This window comes from Telopea speciosissima, chromosome 8 (assembly GCF_018873765.1).
Source record: "Telopea speciosissima isolate NSW1024214 ecotype Mountain lineage chromosome 8, Tspe_v1, whole genome shotgun sequence".
Taxonomy (NCBI): Eukaryota; Viridiplantae; Streptophyta; class Magnoliopsida; order Proteales; family Proteaceae; genus Telopea; species Telopea speciosissima.
This window is the reverse complement of record NC_057923.1, coordinates 35,567,325-35,594,880: the sequence shown is the minus strand read 5'-3', so window position 1 is coordinate 35,594,880 and position 27,556 is coordinate 35,567,325. Positions and strand designations below refer to the sequence as shown.

Here is a 27,556-nt window from a genome sequence, read left to right as displayed (position 1 = left end):
GCTGTGTTCCAGCTCAGAGCCACGGTTTGGGCTGCATGCAAGGCTCATTCCACGTATACTTTCATGGTAGGATGTTGTTCCTACATTAACCTAAGCATGGGTCAGCTTGCATGTACAGATCCATGCCCAGAATGCCTGTTCTGGGTGCAACTAGGCAGTGCAGTGTAGCACAGAGAATGGTTTCAGTCTCATCTGTATATCAGTAATAAAATCATCTATAAAATGCTCAGGTCTTACATGCAACACCTTTGCATGTTAGATCTGAGGCACCCCAAAGCAGTTCCAAGGTGTTCTGGGCTTTACTTAGCCAGAAACACCATCTCAGAGCAGGGATCCATAAGAAAATACTGAGAACAGTAGCATCAGGTTGTAAGGTTCATTACCTGAGGATGGATGTCCTGCAGAGATAGGGTGCAGGCAGCAGTGTAGTGATCCTCCTCCTCTTTCCTCTTCTTCTCCTTCTCTTCTTCTTCCTCTCTCTTCTCTTCCTCTCTTTTCTCTCCATGGTTTGGATAGTACCATAGAATGTATTTTTGGGCTGGGGCCCTCCTATTTATAAGCCAACCTTGACTAAGGCCTATTTGGTTGTGCAGCCCCTTACTCCAAAATGCATTTTTAATTGAATTTTGTGCCATTCTAGCTGCACAGGTGGGGTCCACATGGTTCCAGGGGTGGATAATGGTTCCTAAAATTCCCATCTACCTGCAGGGGGTGTTCATGGTCTGTATGGATGGTCCCCACATGTCTAGAGTCCAAAATACACAATTTAGCCACTCTAGGTGATTCTCTGGGTGATTGGGCTAATCGCCCAGAGAATATAGCAATGTTGTATAGGCCCTGTGCTTGCACAGGTGCTTGGCCCAGGACTTGGGCTTTGTACCAAGACCTCACCCAGGGTCTGATACACATCTGAATAGGTATGGGCCCCACATTTATGGATAGGAGAGAGAGTACCTGGGGTTTATGTTGTACATCATGTTATGGGTAGTGCAGCTGCATGGGCTTGCAATCCATCTTCTGACAGGTATATAGGCGGAAATCCTCGGGGGTTCAACTACTGAAGTGATGCTCCACAGTGTGTTTGGGTGACTGGTCAGAGGTCCCTGTCCTTCATCCAAAATTCCAGTCAATCAGGGGCACGCTTGACATTTCTCCCCACCTTACAAAAATTTCATCCTTGAAATTGGCTTACCTTGAAGTTTGAAGAGTTGGGGGTACTTCTCTCGCATTTCCTCTTCATGTTCCCACAATGCTTCCTCTGTGGGACAATTTCCCCACCGAACGTTGACGAATGCAACCGTGCAGTTATGGAGGTTATGTTCCTTTCTATCCAATATCTCCATAGGCTATTCTTCATAGGTCATATCTGCATCCAGTTGTTTAGGTTCAGCTGAGAGTACATGTGCCGGGTTGTTGTTGTACTTCCTTAGTATTGACACATGAAAAACATCATGGACGTCTTGCAAGGATGGCGGTAATGCCAGTCAATACACTACGGGTCCCACTCTGTTGAGGACTTCGTAAGGACCAATAAATCTTGGGCTCAGTTTGCCCTTCTTGTTGAAGCATAGCAGTCTCTTTGTTGGAGATACTCAGAGGAATACTTTCTCTCCGATCACAAATTCTCTTTGTAATCCTTTTTGTTTTCAGTAATAGTTCTACGTTTTTATTATTCCGCATTTTCTTGCTCTGTTGGTATCAGAGCAAGGAACACCCTTCTTGAAGTACTTTTGTAATCTTGCTACTCTATCTAGAGAGCTTAGAGGAACAGTCTTACTGTTGTCTGATCCATCTTTATAGGGAACGCATATAGAAGCTATATTATCAAAGATTTCTTTCATGTATTATACATTCTCTTCGAGTTGTTGCTAGCATTTCTTAACTTCTATTCTGAACTCTTGGCCAAACCTATGTATCTTTGGGAGGTTGATTTTGTCGGCATAAGCCCATCCGTTGGCAGCTTAAGACAGTTCCCTCTATAACCAAAGATGGTTTTAGGTACCAGCTCAAAGTTCTAATGGATTCTGTAGACTGTCTAGTTTCCTCTGGAGGAACAGTTGATAAATCTTTGTACGATCATAGCTTACATATTTTTAAAGACCAAAAAAATATTAACTCTACTTGTGATGGTATAAATATGTTAATAGATATTACTACTACTTATTTTAAAAATATTGATAACAAAATCAATAAGTTAGACTCTGATATTAAAACTATTGGATCTATTATCGACCTCGACTTAAAGGAGCAAACCAAAGCTCAAATGCAAACTTTGTCTGATCAATTATCAGTCTTTGTTGATGGGTATGTTTCACCAAATACTTCTCATTGTTCTAATCTATTTTACGAAAACTCCATAAATGCTTTCGATGATGACACATCAAATTATTCATTTGATGAGTCAGATTTTAATCTGTTAAAAGAAATAATGGATTATTGGAAATCACGTTTTATAGATGAGAAAAACTTGGATGAAAGAAATAAAATTTTATCCATGATGCAAGAACTATACTCTGAACATGAAACCCTGTTCAATTTGCATGATTATCAAATTTTCTCAGACGAATCCGACACTGAAACCATTCAGGCTGAAACGGATGAGTCCGACTCTAGTTCGTCATCAAATTCAGAAGATGAACAAAATGAGCATGACCAAGACCCAGACCCAAAGGGAAAACGGAAAGTTGGTCTTTCCGATCATCTAGACAAAGATGATTTATGTCGACCCCAAGTGGGCGTCCGACCAGATTTTGGTCATAACCTTTCTGAAGAAATAAAACATACTTCCAACGAAGAGCCTGTTCCAATTACACATAGGCGAGATGATTTAAACAAACAGCATGTCGCTTCTGGTGGAACCTATTTAGATTTAACCCATATTGCTTATAAAGACTATGAGCATACAATAGATGACTGGGCTCAATCACTAGCCATTGTCATAACGAATTACAAAACTTCATGGGATAAGAAAAAATTTATCGCTTATTTCACTGGAACACTTCAAGGAGATGTTTTGCAGTACATCCGAAAATGGGAAGCTTCAGATACAGGCAAAGCAGAATATGCAGAATTAATAGGCGATTTATTGACACCAGAAAAAATACTCTATAATATCATGGATATTATTAAAAAAGAATTTTGTGGAATATCCTCACACAATGCTTTTCTTGAAGACATTAACTATATACTTTCCAAACTGAAATTATGTAGTATGACTGAATTCGATTCTTTTACTAAAACATATCAAAAGAATTATCATCTACTTGACGCCAAACAATCTGCGTTTTGGCTCACCCAATTTTTCTATAAATTAGTTCCACCATGGGATGAAATCTATCATTCCTCTTACCCTAAATACTGTACTGAAACCGGTATTATAGACACTTTAGGAAATAGAATTAATTTCATTCATCGTCAACTCATTAATCATTGTTTAGAAGCGAAAGTGACTAAACAAATTAAAAAGAGACTTACACCTACCTTTTGTAACTCTCTTATAAAGGATAATTGGGAATTTGGGTGCGGGTGCAAACCCATTCCACAAAAGTCTGTTAAACCTTTTACTAAAAATAGGTTTAAAAAATTCAGATGGAAAAGGTATAATAAAAATATGCCTAAACCCCCTTACAATAACAAACAACAGTTTGTTCGAAAAAAGCACTTTAACAAAAAAGGCACTACTCCAAAAAAGGGTTGTAAGTGTTATATTTGTCAAGAACCAGGACATTAAGCAAACACTTGCCCAAATAGGGAAAAGGATCATGTAAAATGGTTAAATTTATAGAAGATAATGATTATGAAGTCTGTTATGAAAATGACATCTTAGATTTTGATAATATTTTATTCTCTACAAATAGTGAAACTGATTCTGACTCCGAAAATGAATTAATTTTCATGATTAACGAAGAGTCAAGACAAACTTTAGCTTCTTCTGAAAAAACTGAAGAAACTGAAGCATTTCAATCTGTACCAGAACAGGAAAAGGATATTATTCCTTTATTTGATCTTGTACATGAAGATCTTGTTTTCTATTTAAACATTTTTCAAAAACAAAAAATGGTTAAAAAGGAAGATATATATAAACTCTCTAAGCTAAACTTTTGGTCCAAAAGATACATAGATCAGGCAAATGGTAACACCACATCTAAAGCAACAAATGATGCCAATCTGGAAATTCCTATATTTAATAAAGCAAAAATTTTGAGGTTATGTAAAAAACATCCTCAATTAAAATACATACACATAGGAGTTATTCAGATCGAAGTAACAGCCTTGTTTCGCCCAAGGAATACTTATGGCTGTTTTAGACAAACGGCTCATTAAAGATCCGGTTTCTGCCCTAATTGGGAGAATGGAATCAAATCTTATTGCTGGAACAGTTTGGTTTAGAATCAAGCCAAACTATTTCATCTCTGTTACAGATCCTAATATCGAGGAATCTGTTGTTTTGAAAATAAAAACTCAAGGAATAGGTATGAAATCAAATAGTCATAACCTTTCTATTAGCTGGAAATCCTGGCATGAGTTAAAAAATGTTACACAAACCTCAATACATCCAATTGATAAACGAATAGTTTAAGTTTTTGAACCAAAAATTTTTGACACAGAGATTCAACCAAGACTTATTAACTGGACAGACTTAAGTTTGCCAAAACAATGGCTTATGAAAGATATAATTCCACCAGCCCGACGATCTTTAGATTACAATACATTAGATATTCAAGCTTCAAGCGGCAAACTTTATTTTAACCAGTGAAGTAAAGAAATCCTCACTAGAACTCTGTCCGTCCGAAAATATAAGGATAAAAACTCTGCACAAAAAAATGTAGAAGAGTCAGCCAATCTCGTTAGATATAAGCATGGTAAAATACCACTCTATTCAGGGCAATCTAGTAGCTCTTCTTCAAATATAAAAAATGTTGAAGAAGTAAGTACCTTAATAATGTTTAAGCAAGTCTTCATAGACAATGAAGAACTTATCTTCTCTGCACATCATGGAAAAAAGAGACATATATATGTCTCTGCAAAATTCGATTTTCCAAATTATAAACCTTATAAATTGGATGTCTTAATTGATACGGGAGCAACAACATGTTGCTGTAGATGGAATGCTATTCCAATGGAAAAATGGGTAAAATTAGAAAGACCTATTAGCTCTGTAGGTGTTTCTGGAAAACCAACAGCAATAGTATACAAAGCTAGCAATATTCCCATTATTCTAGAAAAACAAGAATTTTTAATCCCAAAAATTTTAAGTTTTCCTTTTATGCACGGCGACCTTATATTAGGAAATAATTTTATCCAAGATTATTTACCTGTTACAATAAAGTCTAATTCTGTTTCTTTAACACTAAAGAACACTACTATTGTTATACCTCTAAATCATGATCATAGATATCGATATGACACAGGATTTACACCAACTCCTGCTGTTCACCAGGTTTGTCAAATCAATGAAGAACATTGGCTATTTTCAAAATTAAAAGAAAATTTTAAACCCATTAAAATTATGGGCAAAAAGCCCTCGATTTTGTTCTCTTAAACTTACTAACCCTAACATGGTTATTAGGATAAATCCTCTTCTTTATGTCAAACAAGACATTGAGGAATTTGATATTCAATTAAACGACCTTTTATCCAAAGGGCTTATTGAAGAAACCACAAGTCCTCACTCTAGCCTAGCTTTTATGGTACGAAACCATGCCGAGATTAAACGAGGAAAAGCGCAGATGGTTATCAACTACCGAGCCTTAAATCAACATCTCATTTTTTATGGATATTTTATCCCTCGCAAAGATATTCTCATTGATAAGGTTCGAGATGCCAAAATTTACAGTAAATTTGACTGTAAATCTGGTTTTTGGAAGATAAAGCTAACTGATGAGTCAAAACCATTGACCGCCTTTAGCATATCATATTACAAGCATTACCAATGGATAGTTATACCATTTGGACTGTGTAATGCTCCACAAATTTTTCAAAGATGGATGGATAAACTGTTTAGCCATCTCACTTTTTATGTCGTTTATATAGATGATATTTTAGTTTTCTCCAAAACCATGGAAGAACATAAAAATCATTTGTTAATCATTGCTGATATATTCCAAAAACATGGAATCATTCTAAATCCACAAAAGATTGAGGTTGAACAAACTTCGATCGAATTTCTTGGGTTAATTCTAAACCATAATGGAATCCAATTACAGGATCATATTCTTTTAAAAATCAAAGATTTTCTAGAGGAAATTCAAGATAAAAAACAATTACAAAGTTTTTTAGGAATTTTAAATTATGGTCGAAATTTCATTAAAAGTCTTTCAAAAAAGGAAAAACCTTTACAGGAAAAGTTGAAAAACAATCAACCATTCACCTGGACTGAATCAGATAATAAGTTAGTTAAAACTATCAAATCTGAAATCATAGATTTACCACCCATATACTTTCCTAAATTAGGGGATTATATGATACTCGAGACCAATGCTTCCAATGAACATTGGGGAGCTGGTTTAAAATGTAAACCGCATAAAAATCCTACACAAGAAGAAGTCTGCGGATACAATTCTGGGACATTTAAGCCCAATGAAATAAAATATATTATTTATGAAAAAGAACTATTAGCCATAAAAAATGGACTTAAGAGATTCAAGATATATCTAGCTTCTGAAAATTTTTTAATTCGCACAGATAATCAAGCTGTAAAAGATTTTTTAAAAACTAAAAAGCGTGAAGAAAATCCATGACGAGTAAATTGGTACAATTATATTTGTCAGTTTTCTTTCGAAATTGAGTTTATCAAAGGTACTAATAATACTCTTGCTGGTTTTCTTAGCAGGGAACACAGTACATCTAGTCATGGCAACTACGCCACCACCAGACAAGGGAAAGGACAAAGGAAAACAACCCCGGATTTAGCCCAAAAAGAATAGAAAGGGTCAATTACCATTCGTACCCTTCAATTCTAACAGGGGTATCATAATCAATGACTCACCTCCACAGCAAGCAGTTTCACCATAAGTATTCTCAGGTAGCCAACCTGGTTTCACGTTTGAGTCACAACCCATGACTCACACTCCTGTTTCACAAATCCAGTATGCCCAAAACCCTTGGTCTGAATACTGGCATGACATTTCTTATGTTGATGCACTAAAAATACAAAACCAATTGTGCATTCAACGACAGGGCAATACCTCACCCCATACTCGGCCACTCACTGAAACTCAACCCATTTGAGATTTCTTTAACCCCGATCTTCATTCTGAAATTTACCAAGAATCAATGGTGCATGGAATGCACATGTCCTTGAACAGAAAAGATCATTTAGGAAACATCTTAGTGATCTTTCCACCAAACTGGCAAATTATTTTCAAAAGGATCTTGCTTTCCAAAAGCTCATTCTCAAAATTGTTACAAAAACAAATTTGGATGATGATTTTGATTTTGAGAAAATAAACAATTTTCTTCAAATTTCTGAATTTTTGGATGATGACACATTTTCCCAAAATAGGGAGTTTTATCGGATTAAAGGAATTTGTCTGTATGAAAAATGCAAACAACTCTTCCCTTCTGAACTATTTTCTCAAATTTCTCATTACTGTGAAAAAGAACAGTATTCCAAATTTAAAAATGTTTTGACCAAATATTATAAGAATATGTTTGAAAATACCTACAAGCATCTTCGCCTTATTTTATATATCCAAGAAAATGACCCTTGGGATATCAACTCTATTGAATGGGGACTAGTTAGCAGGATAGTCGTCCTTCCTAATAGTCATCTTTTAAAAGAATTTCCTATGATGATCAACACCATGACCTATCATGCAACTAAACATTGGCGAATTCAGAAATATAATGTTCGGGATATTTTCGGCACCCTGGGATGGAGACAGAGAGATAAATTTTTCCAACCATATCAATTCTGGATCTTTCGACATGCCAATGAAAGTGACTTTGTTGGACCTCCAAAAATTGAGGATGATCAAGCCTTGCAACTTGCACGATAAGTTTGCCCCGAATCAATGTATTGTGGATCTCTAATAGAACTGCATAAAGCTGCAGAACATTGGAGATATGCTACCACCAGAATCACTGATGGTAGACGAATATTTTGCTCAGATTTGGAGATTGATTATATGTTTACTGATGAACAAATCCAAGAAACGGATAATTTAATCACCAACTGCCTGAATCTAAATTGCTTAGACGTCCCATATGATCTTCTTCTAGAAGCAGAAGAACTCATTGAGGCAGAATGGGTTTTCATTGAAGAATTACACGGATCCGGTTATACGTCCACCGACAGTGACGATAGTGTGATGTAGGTCAAACTACGGTCCAGGGATCAAACCATGGTTCCCTAGGGAAACCAATTATAAATCAATTGGGATATTGCACACCCTGGGTTATCCCATGGTGTCCCATGGGTGCCCCATTTTAATTGTAGGGTTTTCCCATGGTCGCCCATGGGAACCCTGATGCATCCCTAATAGGGTTTCTCCTTCCCTCATGTGTCCCATGCAATTATAGAACACATTAGGGATAGAGAAAATACATCTCTAGTCATCACATGGCAAGAGGGATCCATCCCATACTCGAATGCACAGCGGAAATAAATCGATTCGAGTTTCTTTCACATCCCATAAATATTAAAAATTACTAACTGAAGGAATTAAACAAGAATTGCTAACCTGGTGAGCCTCAAGTGTTCCTCCTCCAATAGACAATGGTTCTTCCTCCAATGAGTGCTCCAAGTAAATAGATCTGAACCTCCAATGGTGGTACCAAGTTTCTTCAAGCCAATCCCAGATGCTCTCAAATTCTTTAGCTTAGATCTAGGGTTTCACAAACCCTAACTCTCAAACACAGATGAGAGAAACTAGAAGAAGAAGGAGTGAGATCACAAGAGGGAGAGAGAGAGAGAGACAAAAATGTAGGAGAGAGGGGACCAGGCTGAAACGCAGAGCACTGTGTGCCCCCTCTGCATTTTGGTCCCCTTATATAGATGAGGGTTTAATTAAAACCCTGATGGATTACTTTAATCCCAGTGAGAGTTTGTCTCTCTCTCTCTTAGTTTGGCAGTTTTGTTTAAACTCAAAGTGCTTCTAAAAGGGGAAGAAGCAAAATCTAATAGGGAAAGTATTAATTAGTTACTTTATTTAATATTTATGGATAATTACAATTAGCACCATATCCATTAATTTAAATAAAGAACCAATTAAAATAGCAAATTTCAAATAACTCCTTATATGATAACAAATTATCATATACAACCCCCCACTAATCAACACCATCATTATGGAATCTAGGGCATGTATACATGAACTGCCAAACCCCAATCCATAGTACAAGTCCATATAAGAGCGTCTGTGCATCTGATCGGGTCCCGCAAAACTCGACAAAACACTTTGTTCAAAATAATCATAAATAATCTATCATTTTATATAAAATAGATTTTTGCAAAATCATTTCCAAAACGGCACTTGATCCAGATTCTGATCCGACCATACATAGACAGGCTCAATCTTGGTGTTCCCCAATCAGGCAGTGGTGACCATGTTGGGAAACTCCTTCACTCACAAAGTTTTCACGCATTCACAGAACACCGGCTTTAACTCGCTTGAGTCTCAGTCATTGATGAACCAAAGAATGCGGTCACACTTTGCAGTGGCAGGGTTCCCTCAGACATAAGGTGTCGGTGACACATGTCTATCCCTTCCTACATCTGGCAGTAATACATGAGGGAATCGACAAAGTAGATTCTTCGCCAATGCACACATCAAACATGTGAGTACTCACATTCATACCCTGACATCACATGTCTAGGCACACCCAATACGATGACCATATGATAAGGGTGCCCAGCCTAGCCCAAACCCTAGTCGTGACTACCATTTTAAGTAAAACTTACAGACACATAATGCTCAAAAAATTTATATCGCATGTGACAATATTAAACTAAAATCTATAAATGTTCAATACAAAAGTGAACCGGGTTTAACCAGATCGAATCAGGTTTGATGGACACACACTTGTCCAATAATCTCCCACTTGTACATCAAAGCCAATTCCCCATACATTTTAAACCCATGCCCTCCATGTGTTTCTCAAACACTCCTAGGGACAAACCCTTTGTCATGGCATCAGACACATTTTCAGTTGTTTCCACTTTGGAGATACTCACGTCGCCCTACTGGATAATCTCTCTAATGAGGTGATACTTCCGCTGCACGTGCTTGTTCCTCTGATGAGCCCTAGGCTCCTTAAGTTGTGCAATGGCCCCTCTGTTGTCACATAACAGGGGAATGGGGCCCTTGACAAGGTCAGGGACTACCTCCAAATCTGATAGGAATTTCCTCAGCCAAACACCTTCCTTTGCTGCATCACAAGCTGCAAGGTATTCTGCTTCGGTAGTGGAATCGGCTGTAGACTTCTATTTCGCACTCCGCCACACAATGGCACCTCCACCCATTAGATATACCATCCCGGATGTGGATTTTTTGTCATCCTTGTCAGTTTGGAAATCCAAGTTTGTGTATTCCAATACTAACAACTAATCAAATTCAAAAACCAAGAAATATTCCTTAGTCCTTCTCAGGTACTTAAGGATATTCTTGATAGCACTCCAATGCTCGCGTCCAGGGTTAGATTGATAATGACTTACTATACCTACGGCATAGCAAATGTCTGGCCTCGTACACAACATAGCATACATAAGACTCCCTACCGCTGAGGCATAGGGAATCCTCTTCATCTCTTTAATGTTCGTCTGAGACTGAGGATATTGAGATTTGGAAAGACTGACTCCATGTCGAAAGGGAACACTTTCCCTCTTGGAGTTCTCCATGCTAAATCTGGCCAGGTCTTTGTATATAGGTAGCCTATGACAAGCCTAGCATCCTTTTTTGGCAATCTCTCATGAGTTTGATCCCAAGGATATAGCTAGCTTCACCAAGGTCTTTCATCAAAAACATTGTGGATAACCACTGTTTTACTGATGAAAGAAAACCCACATCGTTACCAATCAGCAATATGTCATCTACATATAAAATAAGAGAACATATTGTGCTCCCACTGATCTTCTTATAAACGCATGGTTCATCCATGTTTTGATCAAAACCAAACGATTTGATTGATTGATCAAACCTGATGTTCCAGCTCCTGGAAGCCTGCTTTAGTCCATCAATGGACCTCTGCAACTTGCACAGCTTTTTTTCTTCCTCCAAGGAAGAGAACCCCTCTGGCTGTTCCATGTAGATTTCCTCTTGCAGGAACCCATTTAGAAATACAGTCTGCACATCCATCTACCAGATCTCATAATCAAAGTGTGCAGCGATAGCCAATAAAATCCTGATGGATTTCATCATCGCCACTGGTGAAAAGGTTTCCTCATAGTGTATACCCTCTTTCTAGGTATAGCCCTTTGCCACCAGTCTCGCCTTGAATCTTTTGACCTTTCCATCTGCGCCCTTCTTCCTCTTGAACATCCATTTGCATCTAATCGGCCTAATGCCAAGTGGTGGATCGACTAGAGTCCAGATCTTGTTGGAATGCATCAAATCAATTTTAGAGCGCATTGCCTCCAGCCACCTAGTGGCATCAACATCCTTAAGAGCCTCAGAGTATGTCATCGGATCATCATCTGATTCAACCGATACCATGTGAAACTCTTCCACTGTTTCCTCTTTGGTTAGAAGAGTGAGCCTGGTGGGTGGTCTAATAGTCCTCCCACTACGTCAAGGTTCTTTAGGTGTTGGTAGTTCAGTAGGTATGTCAATTGGTCTCACTTCTGAGAATGACGTTTCTGAGTTATCTGATAGCTCCTTAATGACTACTGGTTCGGACCTCTGGGTTATCATTTCTTCCTCTAGAAATGTGACGTGTTTACTTACAATGATCTTTTGATCAACCGGGTCATAGAAATAATAGTCTATTGTACCTTTAGGGTAGCCTAAGAAATAGCATCTCGAAGTCCTGGACTCCAACTTATCTGTCTGTTGCTTTCGCACATGTGTTATGCAACCCCATACCCTAAGGTGTTGAATACTAGTCTTTTGTCCTTTTCACAACTCAAAGGGTGCCTTGGCTACAGACTTAGATGGAACCCTATTCAAGATATAAATCGCCATCTCTAAAGCGTACCCCCAGAAAGAGAGAGGCAGCTCACTATAAGTGAGCATCGTCCGGATCGTATCCAATAGGGTCCGATTGTGTCGTTCGGATACACCATTTTGTTGTGGTGTGCCTGGATTAGTTAGTTGACTAACTATCCCCTATGATGTGAGATATTCTTTAAATTCATCCGATAGATACTCCCCTCCACAATCTGATTGTAAGGACTTAACACGTTTATCGAGCTGTCTTTCGACCTCGACTTGGAATTCTTTGAATTTATCAAAGGCTTCCAATTTCCTATGCATCATGTATATGTAACGATATCTAGAGTAATCATCAGTGAATGTGATAAAGTACTCATACCCATACCTCGCTTGTATGTTTATGGGTCAACACACGTCAGTGTGTATCAACTCTAACAGATCTGTGGCTCTAGTACCTTTATTGCTAAAGGGTTTCTTGGTCATTTTACTATGAAAGCATGACTCACATATGGGGAATGGTTCCACCCTCAGACTCTCTAAGGGCCCATCCTTCACCAATCTACTGATTCAGTCCAAATTAATGTAACTTGATCTTAGATGCCACAGGTATGTTGAGTTCACTAGAGCTGCTTTCCGTTTCAAATCAACATTTGAAACAACATTCGTTCTAATAGGGCAATCTAAAAAATACAAACCACTTTGTATATATCTGGATGCCACAAAGGAATTATTAAAACGAATAATTAACTTAGTATTAAAGGAAAAACTATACCTGTCCAAAACAAGTTTTAAAACTGAAATAATCTTCCTCTTAAAAGAGGGTACATAGTAGCAATCCTTTAAAACTAAACAACCAGAACTAAAATTCAAAATAAAAGTCCCCATAGCCATTGCCATGGTCTCAGCTCCAGTGCCCATCCGAAGATGCACCTCATTTCTTTCCAGGTTCCTTGTCTCCTTGAACCCCTGCAAATCATTGCAAATGTGAACAGTGGAACTCCTATCCACCAACCAATAATTGGTTGGTTCAAAAGATAAATTAGACTCATAAAGAACGTGAACATCACATGTACCTTCTTTAGTAGCCTCTGTTTCGTCTGGCTTCTTATCTTTCAAAGTCACCAGGTAAGCACGACAGTTCCTTTTCCAGTGACCCTCCTTCTTACAATAGAAGCACTTGCCTTTGCCTTTATTGCCAGACATCCCACCCTTGGGTTTTAGGGTCTTACCCTTACTTCCCTTTTTATTCTTCTTCCCATTTGAAGAAGGCTTTGCCTCAGTTGCATTGACCTCAGCCTTGTCCTTTTTCAAGGACGTTTTCGCCTCTACCAATGCGTTAGCAAGCTCGGTGAGCTCCATCTCCTTGTCAGACATCTTATATGACATCTTAAAGGGTGCATAGGCAGGGGTGACTGACGCTAAGATCACATCAGTCTTGTATTGCAAGCTGAAATCAGTCCCCATGGATTCCAATTTTTCAAACAGATTGATCATTTTTATTACATGATCCATCACTAGAGTCCCCTGGGACATATTGGTGTTTTGGATTTGACTCACCACATCAGAATGGGCATGTGTCAATTGCCTGTTGAACAATTCAACAAGCTTATCCATCTTATCCCCAGCAGTGTGTATATCCTTGACCGAGTCCAGAACTAACTTTTCCAATGATCCTAGGATATAAAGTGATGCCTTAGAATCCCTCATAAGGAAATCCTGCATCTCTTCATTTACCTCAAAATCGTTTGGGTCGGGTTGAGGAGGAACTTGTTCATCTAGAACTATGTATAGTCCTTCACCAGTCAGGAGCAACTTAATGCTCCGGTACCAATTGACATAGTTTGTACCATTAAGTTTGTATTCGCTAATGAGCGTTAATAGGTTGGAATTAACGGCAACCATCATATAATAATCTACACATGTGCAAGTAAAAATCACATGCTAATTAACAACCATTGAAATTAAAATTGAGCATACACACATCATTGGTCTTTCATGATTTGAGTTTTCCTCATAACCCAAAAGATGAATTGGATACCTATAACCCTTGCATGCATAACTTACCCTGTCAGGAGTCATTATACACACCGTGGTAATGTGGACTAAGCTGTCCGCCTCATGGGCTTCCAATATTTTTGGCCACCTAGGTGTCATGTCTAGATCCTGTCGGCTGACATACACCTAAGTCATGTACTTACCTATTGCATTAGTTAGAATCATGGAATCATGAAAGATGGCCCACTGTCACAGTACCCTCTCATTATCCCTATCCTAACGTATCTAGATAGAGGTAAATATAGATAAATGTGTTACAGAGGTCCTGGCAATGTCCTGTCAGCTCATGCAGGGTCATGTCACACACTTTCTACATCTATATTCAATAGGAGGCCATGGACATGTCTACTAATTAAGACTAGTCCATATCATACATGTATTATGAATAAAGAGGGATTAATCAACTCTCACATATCATGGACAGATTTAAACATTCATAATTAATCAACATTAATTAAAGGTGATTATGGGATGGTGGCATTTTTATTAGATGCAATTAAATAACCCTCCCAATAAAAATAAACTAATAACTTAGGTGCATCAACCATGCCATGGATGCCACGCCTCGATCATCTCCTCCGCATGATCACGTCTTCAAAGTAGGTGATTTGCATCTCCATAAGCTTTGAGCGCCACATGTGGATCACCATCAACATACCGTGGGAGTCCTAGCTCCTCTAAAATTACAATGGAAACCTAAGAAAAATTAACTTTCCTTTCCATAATAATAAAGAAACTCCGCATGGAGAAACCAACCCACTATTTGGGTTGCCCATGGGGTAGAGTACATTTGTTTATAAAAAAGATAAGGGGAGAGAGAGAAAGAGAGAGAAGCATCACATCCACCCATAATCTCATGTATCACATACATAAACAATCCATCTATTTTATAAGAATGTCATTCCCATAATCACATCATAATATAATTTCATGTATGAGCATTAAAACAAGTAAATCAAGAACAACATAAATTTCTTCAATCATTGAACCACCACAATGCATGTGATAACATGTATCCAAGCCCATAAAATTAAAATCATGATTTTAATTACAAGTGGATGGAGGGAAGGATCCCTTCACCCATCTTCTTCCTCTAAAAAATAAAACAAATTAAAAAATTTTGTTTTGAAAAATACCCTTATTATTATTTTTTTTTTATTAAAAATGGAGGGGAATCAAGGCAGGGTGCATCCAGCCTGCTAGGGCAGGCCGTGTACCCATGCACGCAACCCGCAAGCAACACACCCACGGGCAGTAGCCATAGGCCACCACCCGTGGGCCTGCAGCCCGTAGGCAGCACCCAGTGCATAGGCCGGGGCGCGCGCAGCCCGTAAGTTGGCTGCTGCCAGGGCTGCACATGGGCAACATGCCTATGGGCAGGGAAAATAAAAAAAACAAAGGGGAGGCACATGCGCAGAGGCTTGGCAGCATGCGCTCCCCCTCCCCCCCCCCCCCCACACACATAAAATCATGACCAAAAATTTAAATAAAAATTAATGATCACACCCTCCTTGGATACATGTTCCAATAATTGGAATTAACATATAGCAACCAAATCCATCATCACATGGGTAGGTTGTTACACTAACAACCTTGTAACCACCCATGTGCACATGGGAAGGTTGTTACAACAACCATAATTTTAACCTCCCATGTGCCAACTTGCATCCCACTCATGATAATCATATTAACCATTAATTATTCAATATTCAAGGGTGGGAAAGGTGGATTGGATACCACACTGTCGGTCAAACTATGGTCCAGGGATCAAACCATGGTTCCCTAGGGAAACCAATTATAAACCAATTAGGGTATTGCACGCCCTGGGTTTTTCCATGGTGTGCCATGGGTGCCCCATTTTAATTTTAGGGTTTCCCATGGTCGCCCATGGGAACTCTGGTACATCCCTAATAGGGTTTCTCCTTCTCTCATGTGTCCCACGCAATTATAGAACACATTAGGGACAGAGAAAATACATCTCTAGTCATCACATGGCAAGAGGGATCCATCTCATACTCGAATGCGCAGCAAAAATAAATCGATTCGAGTTTCTTTCGCATCGCATAAATATAAAAAATTAATAACTGAAGGAATTAAACAAGAATTACTAACCTGGTGAGCCTCAAGTGTTGCTCCTCCAATAGACAATGGTTCTTCCTCCAGTGAGCGCTCCAAGAAAATAGATCTGAACCTCCAATGGTGCTACCAAGGTTCTTCAAGCCAATCCCAGATGCTCTCAAATTCTTCAGTACAGATCTAGGGTTTCACAAACCTTGACTCTCAAACACAGATGAGAGAAACTAGAAGAAGAAGGAAAGAGATCACTAGAGGGAGAGAGAGAGACCAAAACGCATGAGAGAGGGGGCCAGGCTGAAACGCAAAGCACAGTGTGCCCCCTCTGCATTTTGGTCCCCTTATATAGATGATGGTTTAATTAAAACCCTGATGGATTACTTTAATCCCAATGAGAGTCCGTCTCTCTCTCTTTCTCTCTCAGTTTGGCAGTTCTGTTTAAACTCAAAGGGCTTCTAAAAGGAGAAGAAGCAGAATCTAATAGGGAAAGTATTAATTAGTTACTTTATTTAATATTTATGGATAATTACAATTAGCACCATATCCATTAATTTAAATAAAGAACCAATTAAAATAGTAAATTCTAAATAACTCCCTATATGATAACAAATTATCATATACAACCCCCCACTAATCAACACCATCATTATGGAATCTAGGGCATGTACACATGTACTGCCAAACCCCAATCGATAGTACATGTCCACATAAGAGCGTTTGTGCATCTGATCGGGTCCCGCAAAACTCGACAAAACACTTTGCTCAAAATAATCATAAATAATCTATCATTTTATATAAAATAGATTTTTGCAAAACCATTTCCAAAACGACATTGGATCCAGATTCTGATCCGACCATACATGGATAGTCTCAATCTTGGTGTTCCCCAATCGGGCAGTGGTGACCATGTTGGGTAACTCCTTCACTCACAAAGTGTTCACACATTCCTAGAACATCGGCTTTGACTCGCTTGAGTCTCAGTCGTTGATGAACCAAAGAATGTGGTCACACTTTGCAGTGACAGGGTTCCCTCAGGCATAGGGTGTCAGTGACACATGTCTATCCCTTTTTACATCTGGCAGTAATACATGAGGGAATCGACTAAGCAGATTCTTCGCCAATGCATACATCAAACATGTGAGCACTCGCATTCGTACCCTGACATCACAAGTCTACGCATACCCAATGCGACGACCATATGATAAGGGTGCCCAGCCCAAACCCTAGTCGTGACTACCGTTTTAAGTAAAACTTATGGACACATAATGCTCAAAAAGTTTATATCGCATGTGACAATATTAAACTAAAATGTATATCATCACTCACCTGAGTTTGGTTCTAAGACCTTGGTCACAAACTTAGTTCCAATAGTAGTTTAGTTGTTGACGTCAAGCGCGGGATCAAATCCTAAATATAAATCAGAAAGTGTCATATTAAGTTTTCAATCTATCTCTGGTAGTCCTATGGTTAACCTAAGCTTACTGGGTTGACCCAGTTGTTCAGTTGGTTCTCACCTGGAATCCTCTGGGTCTTGCACAGGGCCTTAGGTCTATGTCCCCGTACATCATCCAAAGTCAGTGGCATAAGGGTAAAATGGTCATTCTCAATGATTGTACCTGACCCTAGGTCAGATTAGGTTCACAATGCTGTTCACAGCCTGTCTGTGCTGTAGGACCAAGCACAGCAGGGTTTCCTTCACCTGCGGGGCCCACTTGGGTTCCAAAGTCAACCCTTCTCAAGGACAGATGTGAAAAAGGGCATTTAGGTCATTTCCCATCTTCCCACATCTCCACATGGTTAATGGGTGAGGTTCCCAAAGCTAGATCAGCATTTTTGCAGCAAAACCTTCCCTGGGCAATGGCTCTGGGCATTGGGTGCATCGCCCAGTGCATCGCCTAGAGTCTACAAATCGACAAAGGGCTGAGATTCCAAGGTTGGGCTTCATAGGCAGTGCTCAAATCTGATCCCCATGCATGTTAGGGGGTCAGGTAGCCCTAGGAATGATCTCCATTTTGGTCCAAATGGATCCTCCATCAGACCCACCATTTGGATGCCAGAGGCTGCCCAGACAACCCAGTGAATAGTATCACAGGGTTTTCTCCAAGCATGAATCTCAGTTTCAGCCACATGCAAGGCTGGAAATAAGTGTAAGATAGTGATTCATGGCTGAAATTTCCCAGGGCTAGGTCTGTGTAGCAAGGGTTTACATCCAGGGTTCCAATTAGTCAGCCAGTAGTGAATCTGGGCAGTGCAGTTGTGCAAAGCCAGATTTGGCTCTCATAAATAGCAAACCAGACTTATATTTTTGTTCAAAAATCACAGATCTTCCATGCTCTATGCTTGCGTGGCAGATCTGGAGTTGTTCAGGGCAAGCCCTAGCTGTTCTAGGCTACCTAGGGAGTAGAAAATCTACAACTATAAGCATAAATGAGATGCAGCAGATCTGAGCAGAGTTTTTATACCTGCACAAGGCTGAGGAAACTCGGTTCTAGGCCTTGGTTGAGAGGCTGCACTCCCCCCCCCCCTTCCTTCTTCCTTTCTTCCTTCCTCTTCCTCTCTTCTTTCTCTCTTCTTTCTCTCCTTTCTCTCCTTTCTCTCCTTTCTCTCCTCACGGTTCCAACAGTGCTAAGGGCTCTACATGAGCCCAAGGCATTCCTATTTATAGGCCCAGCCCACACTGAGGCCTATTTGGCTATTAAGGCCTATTTTGAAAATGAGATTTTAAACTGATTTTGAGTGATTCTAGGCACACTGGTGGGGTCCACAGTGAACCAAGGGTATGAGGTGGTCCCTCCGACTCCCCTCTATCTATGGAGGGTGCCCATGTTCATGTTGGGTGGTCCCCATAATTAAAATCCATTAAAATATGCTGTTTCACTCACTGGGCAATGTCTCTGGGCCTTGTCTACATCGCCCAGTGCCATCGCCCAGAGATTGCAGCAAAGCTGAATCTCAGTGGGGCTTGCAGAGGGGTTTGACCCTTGGTCAAGGCATTGTCCCCACATGCCATTTGGAGGTTTTTATACACTTTTCCAGAGGTGGGTCCCTCATTTATTGAGAGGAGAGAGATTACCGGGAGTATAGACCATACATCATGCTATGACCTGTCAATTTACAGGGGTTTGCTGTCCACCTACTGACAGGCATGTAGGATGATCCACATAGGGTTTCTTCATCAATCCAAATCACTGGAGTGATGCTCCACAGTGTTCTTGGATGCCTGATCTGGGGTTCCTGTCCTTCAACCAAAATTCCAGCTAGTCAGGAGTAGGGTTTGACATTTCTCCCCACCTTACAAAAATTTTGTCCTTGAAATTTTCTTACCTTGAAATTCGAAGAGCTGGGGGCATTTCTCCTTCATTTCTACTTCTCGTTCCCATGAAGTTTCTTCCACTGGGTTATTTCCCCAATGAACCTTTACAAAAGCGACTGTGTGGTTACGGAGGTTCTGCTCCTTTCTGTCCAATATTTCCGTAGGTTGCTCTTCGTAGGTCATATGCACATCCAACTGTTCAGGTTCAGTCGATAGTACATGCGGTGGATTGTTAATGTATTTCCTCAGCATTGACACATGAAAGCCATCGTGGACGCCTGACAAAGATGGTGGTAGTGCCAGTCGGTATGCTACGGGTCCCACTCTATTGAGTATTTCATAGGGACCGATGAATCTTGGGCTCAACTTGACCCTCTTGTTAAAACGTAGCAATCCTTTAATTGGGGACACACGAAGGAATACTTTTTCTCCGACTTCAAACTCAATGTCCTTCCTACTATTATCCGTATAACTCTTCTATCTTGACTGGGCTGCTTTGATCTTCTTTATTATGACATCCACCTTGTCACATGTCGCTTGTATCATTTCAGGCCCGAGATACTTTCGTTCGCCAACTTCATCCCAATATAACGGAGTTCTACATTTCCGTCCATACAATGCTTCAAATGGTGCCATGCCAATGGTGGAGTGATAGCTATTATTATATGCAAATTCCACCAGAGGTATGTGAGCATCCCAACTATCATTCATCTCCAAAACACAGGCTCAGAGCATGTCCTCCAGAGTCTAAATAGTTCTTTCTGACTGTCTGTCTGTCTGCGGATGGAAAGCTGTGCTAAGATTTAGTTGAGATCCCAATGCCTTCTGCAAACTTCTCCAAAACCTTGAGGTGAACCGAGGATCTCTGTCAGACACAATACTGACAGGCACGCCGTGTAAGCGGACTATGTTTTCAATGTATATCTGGGCAAGCTTCTCCATTGGGTAACTTATCTTGATTGGTATGAAGTGTGCCGCCCTCGTTAGTCCGTCTATAATCACCCAAATTGCATTCATGCCCTTCCTAGTGTTGGGCAGATTTGTCACGAAGTCCATAGTGATTCTTTCCCACTTCCACTCAGGTATAGGAAGTGGCTACAATAAGCCATACGGTCAGTGTCTCTCTGCTTTTATTTGTTGACAGGTGAGGCGCTTGGACACGTATATTGCTATGGTCTCCTTCATTCCCATCCACCAGTAAACTTTTTCAAATCCTTGTACATCTTTATACTTTCGGGGTGGATTGTATAGGGTGAGTTGTGCGCCTCTTTAAGAATTCGGTCTTAGACGTTAAAATCATCAGGCACGCATAGTCTATCTCGAAACTTCAATGCACCATCATGGGCCAAAGAAAAATCTGGGTCCCTGTGGACACCTTGTTGTACTTCCTGTATGATTTTGGCCAGCTCGGGGTCCAATGGTTGCTTCGCAATTACTTCCTCTCGTATCAACGGTTGTAGGTCCATAGTTGCTAATTGCATAGCCGTTCCTTCGATCATGAGTTCCAGATCAAGCTTCAGAGCTTCTTCATACAACTGTTCGCTTACAACCAAGGAAGCGAGAGATGCAGTCTGAGATTTTTTCCTTAACGCATCAGCTACTACGTTGGCCTTGCCAGGGTGGTAATGAATTTTACAATCATAGTCTTTCACCAATTCCAACCACCGTTGCTGTCTCATGTTCAGCTCCTTCTAGGTGAAGAAATACTTCAGACTTTAATGATCGCTGAAGATTTCACTCTTTTCACCATATAGGTAATGCCGCCATATTTTCAACGCGAAGACTACCACTGCCAACTCTAAGTCATGTGTGGGGTAGTTCTTCTCGTGTTCCTTTAATTGTCTGGAGGCGTAGGCGACTACTTTACCTCTCTGCATCAGGACGCCACCCAATCCTATTCTGGATGCATCGGTGTATACCACCATTCCTCCAATGCCATCCGGAATGGTCAGAACTGGAGCTGTTACCAAACGGTTTCGCAATTCCTGAAAACTCTTCTTGCATGCTTTATTCCATTCAATTGGCTCCCTTCTTTGTATGTTTTGTCATAGGTGCCAAAATTTATGAAAAACTTTTAATAAACCATCGGTAGTAACCGGCCAAACCTAAGAAACTTTGAATCTCAGTGGCACTCTTCAGAGTTTCCCATTCGAGAACTGCTTTCACCTTGCCTGGGTCTACTTTAATGTCGTCCTCAGTGACAATGTGTCCCAGGCATCCAATTTGATGAAGTCAGAATTCACATTTACTGAACTCGGAAAAAAGCTGGTGTTCCTGCAATCGTTGCAACACGAAAGTAAGGTATCGAGCATGCTCTTCCTCATTCTTGGAGTACACCAGGATGTCGCCAATAAATACAATGACAAACTTATCCAACACGTCATGGAATACCTTATTCATCATGTCCATGAATGCTGCCAGGGCGTTGGTTAATCCGAATGACAAAACCAGGAATTTGTAATGTCCGTACCACGTTCGGAAAGCCGTTTTATGAATATTGCCGCTCTTGATCTTCAATTGATGGTATCCCGACCTAAGATCGATTTTGGAGAAAACTCTTGCTCCTTGTAACTGATCAAATAGGTCATCGATATGCAGCAATGGATATCGATTCTTGATAGTCAGCTTATTCAACTCGCGGTAGTGGATACACAGCCGCATACTACCATCCTTCTTCTTAACAAACAGCATGGGTGCTCCCCAGGGTGATACACTAGGTCATATAAATCATTCTTTAGCAGGTCTTGAAGCTGAACCTGTAACTCTTTCAGTTTGATTGGTGCCATCCGATATGGTGCCTTGGATACCAGTGTTGCACCAGGAATTAGGTCAATTGCGAACTCTATATCACGGTCAGGCGGTAGCTGCATTAGATCTTCTAGAAAAACATCAGGAAATTCTCTGACGACTTCAAGTTCCTCCTAGGGTTTTATCTTCCCCTCCATGTCTAACACAGTGGCCAAAGAGCCTTGGCATCCATCATCAAGCAACTTTCACGCCTGGAGGGCTGATAAGGTTACTCTCCTGGGTTTCTTCCTTGGTTCACTTTGATAGGTGAGGATTGACCCATCATTCATCATAAATACTATCTTCTTCTCCGTACATAAGACGCTTGCACCATAGGTGGATAGCCAATCCATGCCTAGTATCACATCAAAATCATTTATATCCATCTTTATCAATCGTGCGGTTAATTTCTTCCCACAAATTTCAATCTGACAAGGGTCGTAGACCTTTTTCAAGCTCACGACACTTCCTGTCAGTGTGTTGACTACTAGCTCATGCCCGATGTCTCTCGGTTGATCTTTCATCTTACTTGCAAAGGTTGAGGAGACGAAAGAGTGGGTTGCGCCCAAGTCGAATAATACTCGTGCGGGTATAGTTGAGACATTCAGGGTACCTAGGGTTTGTAGGTAATTTAGGTTATAAGAAGTAAGCCAATTAGTCCCTATAAGTTAGTAGTGTTCAGTAAACTTACCTGTCAATACATTGGGGTTCGCCTCAGCTTCTTCATTCATCATCGCAAACACCTTTCCTTGCGTTCAATTATCCTGTGGCTGGAAGGGTCTAGCATAGGGCTGATTCAGTGAGTTGTTGCCATACCCACGCGATCTACAATCTCTGGCCAAGTGCCCTTCTTTGTTGCACAGGTAGCACTTAAAGGGTGGAGCAGCAGGTGTTGAGGCTTGACTCACTTGGCTTGTTGCTGGTCGGGCTGGTAAAGCTGGTATTGTCATTTGACTCATCGCCGGTTGAGCAGGTCGATTGAATGTGGGGTAGAAAGGGTTCTGACCCACGTTCGGCCTGCGATACGAAGTCGGATTTGGGCTTGAACTTGTTCCTCAATAAGCTTTATTTGGCCACCCAAAAGTTTGAAAATTATTTAGCCTTTTGCTCAACCCGGGCAACGTCATAGCCTTTTCTTTCTCCTTTTCCTTAAACTTATCTTCCATGGTTTTTGCCTTGTCGACCATCTGAGCATAATCCCGAATGTCCATGATTGACAACAATGATCCGATCTTAGTCTTGAGTCCTTTCTCAAATTTCTTTGCCTTACTAACTTCCCATTTTAGGTGCTCTGGAGCAAAATGAAACAAGTCTTCAAATCGTTGTTGGTAATCCAGTACTGACTTGGTTCCTTGCACCAGTGCGATGAATTCAGCTTCTTTCCTATCCCTGAAACTCTCTGGGAAGTAGTTCTTGAAGAAAACTTCTTTAAATTGCTCCCACGTAGGGTTTGGGTGCGTAGCTTCCAAATTAGGCTTAGTAGCTTTCCATCAAGCTTCGGCTTCATTCTATAACTGATAACCCGTACATATCAACTTTTATGCATCCGTGCACTCCAGTACTTCAAATGCCTTCTCTAGTGCACTAATCCACCGTTCTGGTTCCATTGCCTCAGAAGTTATTTTGAAAAACGCAGGCGGTTGGAGTTTCTTGAATCTCTCCATAACCTTGGCGGTAGAGTTCTCCGCTACGTGTTGAGGAACAGGTGGTGGAAATAGTACAGGCCAGTTGGGTGGTGGTGGTGGAACTGCACGTTCGTGCATCATGGTTGCAAATTGTGTGGACATCTGACCAAGCAATTCTTGTTGTTGTTGTATGGTCTGCATCATAGTGGTCATGAATGCAGTCACGTCACAGCTGCCATATTTAGCTGAGGTGCTGCAGCAGTGGTTCGTGCAGTTGTTGATGCCTCTAATGAAGTAGCCGATGCCTCAGAATTTTGAGCCTCAGTCCCGTTAGGCAGTTCAACCTCTGGTACAACTCGAGGTTGTTTTCCTTTGCGACCACCACGTGAACTCCTTCTGGTGTTGACCATTGTTGCTTCTCTGAAAAGAGGAGCGTGTTCAATATTCCAATATCACTTATCAGGGTCAACAATTATTTTCCTAGTTAGTGCAGGTACAAACCTAGTCCATAGTTTCCGGTGAACCTCATGAGTCGCACCAATAAGGTGGATTGTTAGATATGTTATCTTGGTTTATTATGAGATGTTTTCTTTCGCTTTGTGTTTTGTTTCTCTTTCTTAAGCATTTTATGTAACCATATGCTATGCATGACACTATATGAGAGACTTCAAATTTTTAAAATAGAAGACTTTTAATTATTTACCTGGTCTAACAGGCAAGCAATTCTAGTTTCTTCCCGGTTACAAACTCCATCGCAAGCAAGTACTCTATGTCGGCTCTTACTTTTTCGGCTAAGGTCATAAAATAGTCTTGCTCTTCTGGTCCACTAATGGCAGCAAGGGCTCAATAAAAATCCAATCTGTTCTCAACTCGGGGTAGTACTAGTCGTATCCATCTCAGTCTCTCTTATAGCTGCCTAATATAGATCATGGTGCTGGGGTCTCCAGCCTTGGCTGAGGTAATAGGTCCTGTCACAGAAAATGGTTCTAAGCATCAGGTTATACTTAACTAGAAGAATCAAGTACATGTCTACTGGAATTTAAATAGCTAAACAATTCAATAAAAATATTCTTGGGTTGGCTCGAGGTACCTTAGAGTCTAAGTATTTGACTGCCTAGACAACCTATCAGATCCTATTCTTGGCTGTCCTAAACCTTGGATAGGGTAAGATCTACGCTACCCATACATAGTAAACATGTATTACAACATACCTACGTAACTAAGTTCTGTTTTGCATAGCAACACTCACACAGTTCGTACATCTCAATATTCAAGCATGTAATAATTTAATATTACATACACCAATTCCCATAGGTACGTATACACATATATTTATATATATATATATATTAGATGCTCGTATTAAATATAATAACAAAAATTTTCCAAGTCCCTTTGTGTTTTACTCAAACCACATGTAGAAATTTCACCCCTTTGATTTTAAGAAAGTTGTGTTTGTTTAATTCTTAGATTAATAAATTAATTTTTTTTTTCATAAAAAATTAATAAAAGTCTGTACCTTTGTGTTTCCCAAGGTTATTTTAGGAAAATTCTAAGTTTTCATGAGTTATGATCCAAAAATCAGCAAAATTCATTCACTGGGCGATGTCTCTGGGCGTTGGACACATCGCCCAGAGAATCGGGGCGTAGGTATATGAGTCCGAGAGGGGCCCATTTCAAACCTAACTTCTTCTAAACCTCTCTAAACACTTGGGAAAGGTCCCTGGAGGGTAGTGTGACCAATTCCACACCAAATTCCTCGCGTTTCCTCGAGTTCTTCGCGAATCCACACATGCCTAGGTAAGATTTTTGGTTGCTTTCCCTATTTCAGTTCTTCCTTTTGTTTTCCCCACACTTTGGCTAGGGTTTTTGCCAAATCTTCTTGCCCTAACTATCTCTTTCCTTTTCATTTTGTAGAAAATGTCTACAAGCCACCGTACGGCTAGGAAATCTGTGGCTCAAAAGCGACTTTGAGTTGAAAGTGAATGTTCATCATCATCCTCATCTACGGTACCTCCATCTTCATATAGGGATGATTCCTCTTTGGAGGAACCCAAATTTGATTGATTCCATTTTTCTAGATACGAGCATTCTAAGGAATGGGACAACTGTAGATCCCTAAAAATTGTAAATGGCTGGGTCGTTCGGGTAGAGGACTTCCACCAGTACGGTCTCTTTGCTAGATTTAATGCCCAAGGTTGGGCATCTATGTTGTCACCTACCGAGCCTTGTTATCCTAACTTGGTTCGGTACTTTTACTGCAACTTGGTGCCATCTGGGGCACAAAAGTTTGGACTGTTGAGTAGGGTGAAGGCAGTGGACATCCATTTGACCACAACTTCACTAGCAGGGATATTGGGTTTACCCAATATAGGAGAGAGGTGTTATTACAAACCTCGCATGGATATTTTTGAGATGTTTTCTTTGGAGACTAGGAGGACAGTCTTCAAAGCACTGACAGGGTCACAGAGCACACCGAAATCTGAGGCTTCCTATAAGCTCAGTGCTAGAGTGATTAGTAGGTGTGTTACCTACAATATCTACCCCAAGGGCGGGAATCGGGGTAGCATAATTATGATGAGAGCCTACATCACCTATTGTCTCCTGGGAGCTGGCAGAGGGGGTCCAGTCATCAACCTTCCATATCTTTTACTCCAGGTTATGCTATATCATGCGCAGAACCCATCGGATGGGAACCTTCTGGGAAGTTTCTTACCTTGGTTTTTCGACATTTTGAGGTTCCCCTAGAGGGTGAGTACATGGAGAAGGACAAATCCAGGCCCATTGATAAGACTTCGATATTGAAGATGAAGGTGCCAGGGAGGATCCACCGGAGGGTGAGGAGCGGTAGGGATGCGGCGAAGATGAGGGGTTGGATGCCGAGGAGTAGGGTGATGATGTGCATGATGAGGAGTTGCACAGAGTAGAGCAGGATGTTGTCGGGGGTGTACATGATGAGAGGCAGGACATTGGTGCAAAGGATGTGGGTTTGGGCGGCTTTGAGTGTGTTGACACTCAGTTTACTGACTTACCTGCCTATGAGGTGATGGGTGCCACCAGTTCTCAGATTCCAGGGCCTTTTGAGTGGACGCAGATGATGTCACATTTCCAGAGCCTTGGTACCCAGCTTTCAGACATGGCGACTAGGATGGACTAGGGCTTTACTTCCATGGAGAGCAGAGTGGGATCTGAGAGCAACGTCTAGATTTTTGGGACAGATTCTACAAGGTTAACTCTCGCGAACACACCTCCTTTGAGTGACTTACCTCCTACCGAGTAGTTCCTGTCGATTTATGCTACATGGTTATGACTATCTTCTTTTTTTTATACTTATGTATTTTTCTTTGTTTGGGTTGTATCTAGTCTAGTGTTTTTTTCTTTTTTATGTTAGCTTATGTCATTATTGGGTTGCAGTTCATGTAATTAAAACTTATGTAGTAGCATAGACACAGTCAACTTTAATTTAATAGAAATTATGCAGTTTTGTCTGATTACAACTACCTCCCTTGTAGCTTTTAACTCTTTACTTGTTTTTAATATTGGTAGCTTATTTACCCTAATCTGCATTCCATGAATGTAAGAAGAGCCTCACTCTCTGATACCAAGCTCTG

At 40.5% G+C, this 27,556-nt stretch overlaps 1 pseudogene; it reads left to right on the top strand.

Moving 5' to 3' along the window:
- The first annotated feature begins 2,137 nt into the window (after positions 1-2,137).
- The window catches only part of LOC122672261, a 45,076-nt pseudogene continuing 19,657 nt past the window's right edge, over positions 2,138-27,556 (top strand).